This window comes from Hordeum vulgare, chromosome 2H (genome assembly GCF_904849725.1).
Source record: "Hordeum vulgare subsp. vulgare chromosome 2H, MorexV3_pseudomolecules_assembly, whole genome shotgun sequence".
Lineage (NCBI taxonomy): Eukaryota > Viridiplantae > Streptophyta > Magnoliopsida > Poales > Poaceae > Hordeum > Hordeum vulgare.
The window spans coordinates 563,699,884-563,711,714 of record NC_058519.1 but is presented as its reverse complement, the minus strand read 5'-3'; positions in this window follow the sequence as shown (position 1 = coordinate 563,711,714).

Below are 11,831 nucleotides of genomic sequence, written 5' to 3'. Positions count from 1 at the left end.
AAATTTATCAAAGCGTTTGGGACATAGGGATCTCAAAGTATTAGCATCAAACAACGGCATTTTGGTTTCTTGCAAACAGATGATAGAGCAACCACTGTCACGAATAGCATTCGATAGAGCTAAGTGTTTTTTGGGAGAATTAAGACTACGAATGTTCCAACATAAGACATTCCAACGATTCAAAAGCACAATAATAATAATAAAAGTGCTAGCGCAAGAACAAGCTTAAGCTTGGTCATCTTCAGAGCCTGGTTCTTCTCTAAGAAGCTCATTAGCAGCAAGCTCTGCTTCAGGTATGGCACAAAGCTGTGTCCCAATGGCTTGCATAGTGTTAATGGCAGTAGGAGGGGGCACCTCGATCTTCAGGGCATGGGCAGCATCTTGCAGTGCTATATTAGGGATCACCCTGGGCTTGACTTTGGACTTATTGATCTTGTCCTCTGCCAGAGATGCAATCTTAAAACCATCATATTTGTTCGAGCGCAAGGTGCGGCGAAGGTTAGCTGTGTCTACTTGGGTCTTCATTTTGCCTTTGTTCTTCTGAGAGATCCTGTCTACTTGTGGCCCTGTTGAAGAAGACAAACTTGATTGGGGATCTCCATCACAACCAGGAAAGGTCTCAGTCACGATATCCCGTGAGGTTTGAGGATATATATCCATAACCTGATCCATGTTAAGCTCTGCTTCCACCAGCGTAACAGGATGATCCAGACTTGGTGGCATTGGTTGCTCAGGGGATATTGCTTCTATCACAACTGCAGATGATGAGCTGATCATGGGGAATGCAAAGCAGGTGTTGCTAAAAATCAGACTTTCCTCTCCGAGAGCCACTGCAAATTCCACATTCATACATTCATGCTTGAATCCATATCCATTATTCCAAGGCCCTCTAGAGGCTAAGAGAGGTTTAATGGCCCTAAATATGAAGTCATTCAACTGCTGCCTTGGAGTTGGGTCAGTTAATAACAAGGTGAGCACTGACTCTCCATGTTCAGAGAGACCAAAGCGGATGCCCTCATTATGAACTTCAAGAGATATCCTCAAAAGGCCCTCAGAGTGTTGTTGTTGTATTGATTGAGAGTGCATCACTAATGGAGACAGGGATCCAACAGAAATAGTTGTGCTACGAGAGATGTTTGAATAAGAGATGGCATCATTCCATGCTTGGGAGGCACTATCTGAAATGTTGTCTTCAGGGACTAAACCATCTTGCACTTGGAGTCCCTGAGCAGCAAGCCAAGCCTGAAAATTATACAGGTATGGAGGTAATTGTGGTGCTTGTGGAGGTTGGGCCGGCCACACACCCCATCCATCATTTTGATCTTGCTGGTGTGGAGCCACATTAGCAGGAGTATCCACAGTAGGAGGAGCTACATTCTGAACAAGCCAGTTATGCACCTACTGCTGATACAGTTGCTCAGCAGTTAGGTCAGGGCCAAACTGGGGATGTGGGTTGCCATCAGGAGGAGGGGGTTCCTCCCCTGCAGGAAGAACTTCAGGTAGTAACCCATTTCAGTCATTGCTACGCAGGATAGTTACTTGAACAATCCAGCAATCTCTAGCCCCTCCAAGCTGCCAAACTACAAAACTCTTCGGGATTAACCGCATATTAAGAACTCTCACCTTGAGCAGAACAAATCGTCTATCTTGTCTTGGGTTATACCAGGAAATGAGAGAGCCAAAACCACCTAGGGATTTATGTATGTAGTACTCTGTTTGATAATCATAAGGGAAACCAAAGTACATAATCCAAAGTTCAGGCCCAAACGTAGTACTGCGGCGATTCAAGGCTTCATTGTGCGGTACAAAGGTGATGATGAGGTCTTCTTCCTCAAGCTCTAGGGGAGTAGCAATGGCGGTATCCCTCAAAAAAGAATCCACAAATCCAAAGATCCCAATACCCAATGGATGATCAGAAGATTCAGTGGTGAATATTTGGGCTTCGTGGAGCAAACCTTCAATTTGAGTGTGGATGGCTGCGCGACGATGCAGAGGAACGTAGTGGCTTGCCTCCGCAATCGCCAGGAAGTCGTGGTTGAGGGGTGGGATCGGCCCTACCACCATGCCACTTCTCACAAGTTTGTCGGCCGGACCAGGTTCCATGGCGAAGCCCGACGGGAGGAACGACACTGGGTTTAGTGGATAGTTGGCCATGGCGCTGGAGGTGGTTGGTAGCAGAGGTGACAGCGATGTGGGAGATGACAGGGGAGGGTGCGATGGCAGTGGTATCGGAGGGGACAGGAGGGTGATGAGCTCTGTTTGGGAAGGCGTAGAATTCGAAGCATGAGGGGTAGAGATGGAAACTTTAGGCACCCAAATCCATTTAGAATATTTTTCTCTCTTGAGACATGATTGTACGGCGTGTCCATATGCCTCACACTAGTCGCACCTAGTAGCTCGACGTCTTTTGCCCTGATAGGGAACAGAGCGGGAAACGACAACTTTGGATTGATTGCAATCTCTGATATTAATGTCCCGAGTAGTAGTTGTGTCTCACGACAAATGATGCTTAAGAAGCGCGGGGCAAGCAATCACCTTATGATCAGGAGTTGAGCAATTAATGCAAATCAATCGCGAGAAACAGTCACGCTTATGATGTCCCCATTGAAGGCATCTGGAGCATAAAATCGGCCAATTAATGGCTAATCCCGAGATTTCCTCTGCAGAATATTGGGCTTGAGCTAAGTCCGCTTTGTGACGAGCCTATAAAACCGGGGGCCAATCCGTAGTTTGTGGAGCATATTTAAAAGCTGATTTTAAGAAACACTGAGGTGGTGTAGGGTAAGGAATATTAATCTGAAAGCGGAAACTGCCCAAAGGGTGGAAATCGGAATTAAAGGCTAATCCCAAGTCCTCCAAATACTCTAGTGCAGCATAACTCTCCATTAATCGCATATGAGGGCTCTCCTTCGAAGATGGCGTTGTGGGATTCAAATTTGCATGCATCAAGTTGCTTGGACTGCTGGAACGAGCCACCGCCTGTGATGAAGAAGCTTCACCTCCATTACGATTGCAAAAGTTGATATGATCAAGTTGAACCAAATCCGAGGAGTGACTCAAAACTGGTGCATGGTCGATGACAGTCTCTATTCAAAGAAAACTTAGGTTAGCTTTGATTGCCATAGACCTCCTAGACAAGATGTCAACCAATTCCTCATCGGCATGCCAGTGAGAATCATGGTGTATAACCTGAGCATAACGTCCCTTGAAGAGGTGGAAATGACAAACAACATCTGGCGATACTCTGTCTTTGAGCCCATAGATGAAATGACCCACTTTGTTGTTGGCAACACTAAACCGAAAAGTTCTTGCAGAAATTTTGTGGACAGAGAAACCCAAATTTAAACCACCCAAACAGCATTGGAGAGCAATGCCCACTGAGTCTTCATTCAAAGGGAAGGAGGCCGAAGAGAAAGAAACCACCAAAAAGAAAACTTTGCCCGACCGGGGAGTAGAGAAATGCACCGTGGTGCCAAACTTGTGTCTCACCTGATTAGCCAGGGCTAAGCCTGGTGAGAAATCCCAGTGTAAGAGCCCTTCCATCTCGATTAACAAGAGAAATCTTCATGGTTGGATGGAGTGGAGAGGTTGTGGAGAGGGAGGAGGGAGGAGGGAGAGGGAGGGAAGGGAACCATCTTATTTGGGACACTTTTGATTGATATGCCACCACTATACTTGTTGTGGAGCTTCTATCCTTGAGTGACATTTCGTGAGCGATAATCGTTTCAATGACTTTCATAGGCTTGAGATATTTATAATTTGGCATCATTTGGATCAATGTGCACACACTGTCGTACTTTTCATTCAAGGCTCTAAGTATCTTCTTGATGATGAATTTATCGATAATCTCTTCACTTCCTAAGTTGACAATCTCATTTGTGATGAGAGCTAGCCTAGAGTGCATCTCCGCAACTCCTTCACCATCCATCATCTTGAACTCATCAAGTTGACTTTGGAGTGCATCTAACTTGGATTCCTTGACGGACTCAGTACCTTCGTGTATATCAACCAAAGTGTATCAAATTTCCTTTGCATTCTTAAGGCAGCAAGACACAAACTGTTGAAGAGCATGACACATGCTTGAGCATTGTGTTACAACATATTTAACTCTTTCATGGTCGCTTCACTATCTGGTTCTTTTCCATCTTCAAAGTAGTCACCTTGTAGGACAACACGAACATAAACCCAAACGACAGAATTATGACCAAGAACATGCATTTTCATCTTATGCTTCCAACTAGCAAAGTTTGTACCATCAAAGTAAGGATCTCTACGATGATAATTTACCACACTAGATGCCATACTCTCCTTGATATTTAAACTAAAGTAATGTAGGCCAAAGCTTTGATACAACTTGTAGGATCACACGTAGGTTTAGAGGGGGGGGGGGTAATTAGAAGACTTTACCAATAAAAATATAGCCTTTTCCCAATTTTAGTTCTCGACACATTTTAGCAATTCTAACAAGTCTACTAGCACCCTACACATGCAAGTCTAATATAGTGACAATGACAATTAAAGACTTTGCACATGAAAGTAGATGAGGGGTTTGAAGATAATCCAATGCAATGAGGACACGATGATTTTTGGCGTGGTTCTGATAGGTGGTGTTATCGTACGTCCATGTTGATGGAGAGTTCAACCCACAAAGGGTAACGACAGGGCCGGTCCTGAGTTTTTAGGGACCCGGGGCGAAACTATACTCCGAGGTCCTTTGGGGTCTTTAGTATAAATGTCTAAATAGTAATCATCATATATAAATATAATTTTATTAAATAAAACAATTAAGTATATCTCAGTGTGTATATGCCATAATGTATATATTACCTTTAAAAATTTCTCCTAACATTTTTGGATGCAAAATCGCTAATGATAGTATCAATATCAATTTCATCAAGCATTTTCTTCTCAATGCATAAAGTAGCCAAGCCATTTAACCTCTCTTGCGACATTGTAGATCTCAAATAGTTCTTCAATAATTTCAACTTTGAGAAACTTCTTTCAGCTGATGCCACAGTCAGAGGCATAGTAAAAAGAGTCCGATATGCAATAGAAATATTGCGATAACAATCTGCTTCTCGAACAGACTAAAAAAATCTCCATAGCACACATTGCTCTATCGGGCAAAGTTGCCTGCATAACAGTTAACTCAGAAATCAAATCATTTAAATCAACTTCAGATGAACCACTTGAGGAGAATGAACTTGCAAATTTAGTGCAACTCTCTTTAAGTTCAGAATGGTCCAATGACTTCAAGGTTGTTGAACTCATTAAAAAACCAAATATATTTTTGAATGATTCAAGTTCTTCAAATCTGATTTTTAGCGAAGTCGCCGCCTTATCAAACCTGACCAAAAAATAATTGACTTTAAAGTCCTTCTCAGCTTCGAACATTGCTTCATCATTGTCATCTTCATCAAATTGTTTCTTCCTAGAAACACGACACTTTACCGAAAATGATGGCTCGACACCCATTTCAGCTGCAATTTCTTTGGCAGTTATCACACTAAAATCAAACCCTTCCTCTCTATAAGTGTCGAAATAAGTCCTCATACCATCTATTTGCGTTAAGGCAGCCTCAATGCACATGGATGGTGATTGCAACTTCCTGCTCACTGTATCTACAACAAATAGAATTTCATGCCAAATGACCAGCCAAGTATGAACTCATAGCTGCCAAGCACATCAAACAGATTTTTTGCATCACTCCTATCCTTGGGTTCAGTACCACTATCTTCACTTAACTCAAGTAGGGCAGATCTTATGTTAGGAGCTTGAAATCTAATTGCTTTAACACTTTTGATACGACTCTCCCAACGAGTATTGCTCAAAGATTTCACAGTTAAATCTTTCACATGGCTAACAAAAACTTTCCATCTTTTGGTAGAACCACTAAATAATACATATATACGTTGCACAATTTCGAAGAAAGAAACAACTTTACCACAAGATTTGGCCATATCACAAAGAGTGAGATTGAGGATGTGACAAGCACATGGCATATACAAAGCTCTTGGATTTACCCCAAGCAACCGAGTTTGCACCCCCTTGTATTTTCCTTTCATGATAGATCCATTGTCATAACCTTGTCCCCTAATGTCGTCAATATTAAGATCGAATGTCTTCATAGAATCAACCAATATATTGAAAATTCCCAAACCAGATGTGTCATCCACTACCAAGAAGCCAAGAAAGGACTCCATAATTTGTATTTTTCTGTCAGACATATGAACACATCGAACCAATAAACTCATTTGTTCTTGATGACTCACATCCGGGGTACAATCTAGGATAACAGTGAAATATTTGGCCACTTTGACAATCTTGATGATAGAATTTCTAATGTCAACATCCATAAGAGAAATTAACTCATTTTGAATTTTATGGCTAAGATAATGGTAATGGATATCTTTATTTTGAATACGCCTAAGATGATCTTGCATTACCAAATCAAATTCTGCAACCATCTCCACACAAGCTAAGAAATTGCCATTGGAATCATCATAAAGTTGCTCACTCGATCCTCTAAAAGCCAAATTACGCTTACCAAGAAATTTCACAATGGCAATTATTCTTAATAAAACTTACCTTATGCGTTCCTTCTCATTTTTGATTTGGAGTTGTATCTCTTTGTCAATTGTCTCATGCTTGCTTAGTCCGATTCTCAGTTCATTCCAAGAGTTCATGTTGGTAATGTGGTCGACACTAGCTTCATGTTCTTTCAGTCTTTCAATAATATGCCGCCAATCACAAAAACCATCACGCCCCAATGCACTCTTGCATTTATAAAAATTGAAAATTTTACAACAAAAACAAAACACTTTATTTGCTTGTTTTGAAGAAACTAACCATCTCCTATCACACACCACTCCATTGCTCATTTTTCTTGAGTAATGGTTGTAAGAAAAATGTCCTGAAGTTTCATCCAAAGGATATTTAGTACTTTCTTCTTCCCTTTTAGGCCCCTTTTCCACTAATATATCCCTCGCTTTGTTATCAAGACTACCCCAATTGATTGGATCATAAATATCCACAGTAATAACCGGTTCCTCATCAACACTAGCAGATTCTGCCGCTGATGAATTAAATATGGGATCATGATCACTCACATTGGTACCATCCATGTTGATGTCAACATCGTCTTCTGTAGGAGTATGTCCATCATCTTCCTGATTGACATTGTTTTGGTCATCTGCAAGAACTATCGTCAACTCCTCTGGATTTCTTGAAGTGCTCGTCTTGCTCTTATAATATCTAAGAAGGGATCCACTCAATGCCTTTTTCTCCTCATCTTGTTGCTGCTTCCTTTTTCTTTTAAAATTTCCGGATGGGTATTTTCTACCCGAACCTGACATGACCTTGCTGAAACTGAAAGGAACAATTAGCTTTTAGAATTAGCACAAATCTAATTAAAAATATTAGACTAATTACGAATCTGACAGGTCATGGTAATAATACCTTCTCTCTGTAAACTACGTTTTCTCAAATGCTTAATGATTTAATCACCCTGCCAAAAATTCCCTATTCCGTATTGACCTGTTAATTTCGGTAATTGGGATTAGAAAAAAGGAAGAAGAACACTAAACAATGGTGGACGTGAGACAGGAGAGGTGTAGTCTGTAGATAGAGGCGATTTGAGGATTTGTGAACATGCAGACCTGTACTTTCGTTCGTCAGGTGATGATTTCTGAACCTGCACATTTGAGGTTGGGCGTGATGGTGTCTGCTTGCTTGACTGGTTCGTCCTTCGTCACGTAGACTCTCGTTCAGTCCTTCGTCCTTCATCAGGTAGACTGCTCGGGAGATACCAAACGGCCAGACGGCAAGCAGGCCCTAACGGCAAGACGGTCAGAGTCGCCAGACGGGCAGAGAGTCGAAGACGGGAAATAAAAGGAAACTAACTGACGTCTGACGAAGATCCAAAGGAAAAGGAAACCGAAACCGGGAATCCAGCGATTTGTTTCACATATTATCTTCTGAGCCGTGGCTTTCCTTTCACGTATTCAGGCTTGTTGACTAGTTTTTCTTCTCGTCGTTGGACGCTCGGTAGTAAACCCTGGCCTGTACGTATACATACCTGATACTTAGGAGGGGGCCCTTGACTTTTGGGGGCCCGGGGCGGCCACCTCATTGGCCCCCCCAGGGCCGGCCCTGGGTAACGACTATGTGAGTCCATGGAGGGCTCCACCCACGAAGGGTCCATGAAGAAGCAACCTTGTCTATGCCATCATGGCTTACATCCATGAAGGATCTAGCATCACTCGGGGTAGATCTTCACGAAGTAGGCAATCTCCTTGCCCTTACAAACTCCTTGGTTCATCTCGACAAGCTTGGAGGCTCCCAAGTGATACATAACCAATCTAGGAGGCACCACTCTCCAAAAGCTAATGGATATTGTTGTTTATGATGAACTCCTTCCTCTTGTGTTTCAAAAGATAGTATCCTCAACACATGAACATTCTCTCACATATTTTGGCTATGTTTTAGGAGAGGGATTGGAGTGGAAAGCAACTTGAGGAGGCTAGCGATCAAGGATCAAAGCTTGGAGTGGAATCCTCTTGACCTCAACACAAGGGTAGGTGGTTCGCCTCAGAAAATGGATATGGGAAGTGGTAGGTTCGTCCTGGTTTTATCTTTGAGAGTTGGTGGAATGGGTGAGGGTATATAATAAATATAGGCAACACAAAAAATCTAACCGTTACATGATGTTTGCTGTGTACCCGTGGCAATTGTGCCAGAAATACTCATTCTACGACACATTGTTATTCCCTCGAAGAGGAAAGGGTGATGTAGCACAGCAACGGTAAGTATTTCCCTCAGTTTGAGAACCAAGGTATCAATCCAGCGGAAGAGTATCTCACTAACGTGCACAAACACAAAAGCTTGCACCCAACGCTATGAAGGGGTTGTCAATCCCTTATAGATTGTTTGCCAAGTGAGAACTGAAAGTAACAAAGTAACAAAGCAAAGTAAAAACGGAGTTGTAAACGATGGATGTGAATAGGCCCGGGGGCCGTAGTGTTTACTAGTGGCTTCTCTCATGAAAGCAAGTAGATGGTGGGTGAACAAATTACTTCCGAGCAATTGATAGAACTGTGCAGAGTCGTGAAGATATCTATGCAATGATTACTTCTATAGGCATCACGTCCGAAACAAGTAGACCGATACTTTCTGCATCTACTACTATTACTCCACACATCGACCGCTATCCAGCATGCATCTAGTGTATTAAGTCCATCAGAACAGAGTAACACCTTAAGCAAGATGACATGATGTAGAGGGATAATATCAAGCCAATGATAAAACCCCCATCTTTTTACCCTTTATGGCAACTGCTTGATGTGTGCCTTGATGCCCCTACTGTCACTGGGAAAGGTCAACACATGGCAGAACCCAAAACCAAGAACTTCTCCCATTGCAAGAATCATAGATCTAGTTGGCCAAACAAAACCCAAGACTCGGAGAGACTTACCAGGATATCAAATCATGCATATAAGAAATCAGCAAAGACTCAAATATATATCATAGATAATCTGATCACAAGTCCACAATTCATCGGATCTCGACAAACACACCGCCAAAAAAGATTACATCGGATAAATCTCCATGAAGATCATGGAGAACTTTGTATTGAAGATCCAAGAGAGAGAAGAAGCTATCTAGCTACTAACTACAGACCCGTAGGTCTGAAGTGAACTACTCACGAGTCATTGGAGGGGCGATGATGATGATGAAGAAGCCCTCCACCTCCAAAGTCCCCACCGGCAGGGCGCTGGGAAGGGTCTCCAGATGAGATATCGCGGAAACGGAAGATTGCGGCAGCGAAAAAGTATTTTTGAGGGTCCCTTGATTTTTTGCGGAATATTTGTGAATATATAGGCGCAAAACCTAGGTCAGGAGGCGGCCAGGGAAGCCACAAGCTTGCCCACCGCCGCCTCCCCCTGGTGGCGTGGTGCAAGCTTGTGGGCTCCCTGGGGCCCACCTGGCTTGCCCCAAAGGCTCCCTGGTCTTCTTTCGTTTGGGAAAAAATCATTTCGCGAATTTTATTCCGTTTGGACTCCGTTCCAAAATCAGATATGAAAAGAGTCAAAAACACGGAAAAAACAGGAACTGGCACTTGGCACTGAATCAATAAGTTAGTCCCCAAAAAGATATAAAAAGGTACATAAAACATACAAAGAAGACAATATAACAACGTGGAACCATCAAAAATTATAGATACGTTTGAGACGTATCAAGCATCCCCAAGCTTAACTCCTGCTCGTCCTCGAGTAGGGAAGTGATAAGAATGAATTTTTGATGCTTTCATGCTACCTAGCATAGGTGTCCTTTGTAATTCCTCTTATGTGACGTGAATGTTCAAATCCATTTGATTCAAAACAATAGTTTCCTATTGACGTGGAAACAATAATAATTCAAGCAAACTAGCAAAGTAATCATGAACTTTCAAAATAGCAAGGCCAAAAGAAAGTTATCCCTACAAAAGCATATAGTCTGGCTATGCTCTATCATCATTGCACAACGAATTTAAATCATGGACAACCCCGGTATTGGCCAAGTAATTGTTTCACACCTTTACTTTCTCAAACATTTTCAACTCTCACGCAATACATGAGCGTGAGCCATGGTTATAGCACTATATATGGTGTGGAGTATGGTGGAGGTTGCAGGACAAAAAGGAGAAGATAGTCACATTAACTAGGCATATCAATGAGTTTTGGAGATGCTCATCAATAGATATCAATGTGAGTGAGTAGGGACTGCCATACAAATGATGCACTAGAGCTACAAGTAAGTGAAAGCTCTTAAAGAAAACTAGTGGGTGTGCATCCAACTTGCTTGCTCACGAAGACCTAAGGCAATTTTTGAGGAAGCCTATCATTGGAATATACAAGCCAAGTTATATAATGAGAATTTCCCACTAGCTATATGGTGGTGACAAAACGAGAGTTTCTCAATCATGAAGATCATGGTGCTCAAAATGCACAAGTGTGGAAAAAGTGGTAGCATTGTCCCTTCTCTCTTTTTCTCTCATTTTTTATTTATTTTAGTGGGATCTTTGGCCTCTTTTTTATGGTCTTCTTTGGCCTCTTTTATTTTCTCACATGGGACAATGCTCCAATAATGATGATCATCACACTTTCAATTGAAAACTTAGAGCAATTATAACTCTATATGGAATGCCTTTGGTAGTGTACCGTGGCAATGATCTAGCATGGCATAGACATCAATGGAAACATTATACTAGCTATCTTACGATCATGCAAAGGCAAGGAGACGTGGTGGCACATGTCATGGTGGTAGTTGCATGGCAATATATCTCGGAATGACTTTGAAAAAGTCATAGTAGGTAGGTATGGTGGCTGTTTTGAGGGAGGCTAATGGTGGGTTTTGTGCACCGGCGAAAGTTGCACGACACTAAGAAGATAGTGATGGTGGAAGGTGAAAGTGCATATAAACCATGGACTCAACATTAGTCATGAAGAACTCATATACTTGTTGCAAAAGTTTTATTAGTAATCGAAACAAAGCATTCAACGCATACTCCTAGGGGAAGGGTTGGTAGGTATAAACCATCGCGCGATCCCGACCGCCACGCAAAGGATGACAATCAATATACTAATCATGCTCAGATTTCATCACATAGCGGTTCACCATACGTGCATGCTACGGGAATCACTAACTTCAACGCAAGTATTTCTAGATCCACAACACCTTACTAGCATGACTTCAATATTACCATAACCACAACTCAAAACTAATTGAGATGAATCAAACTTCTCTAACTATTCAATGCACATGAAGGAGGAAGTTTTCGTATCCCTTTGAAT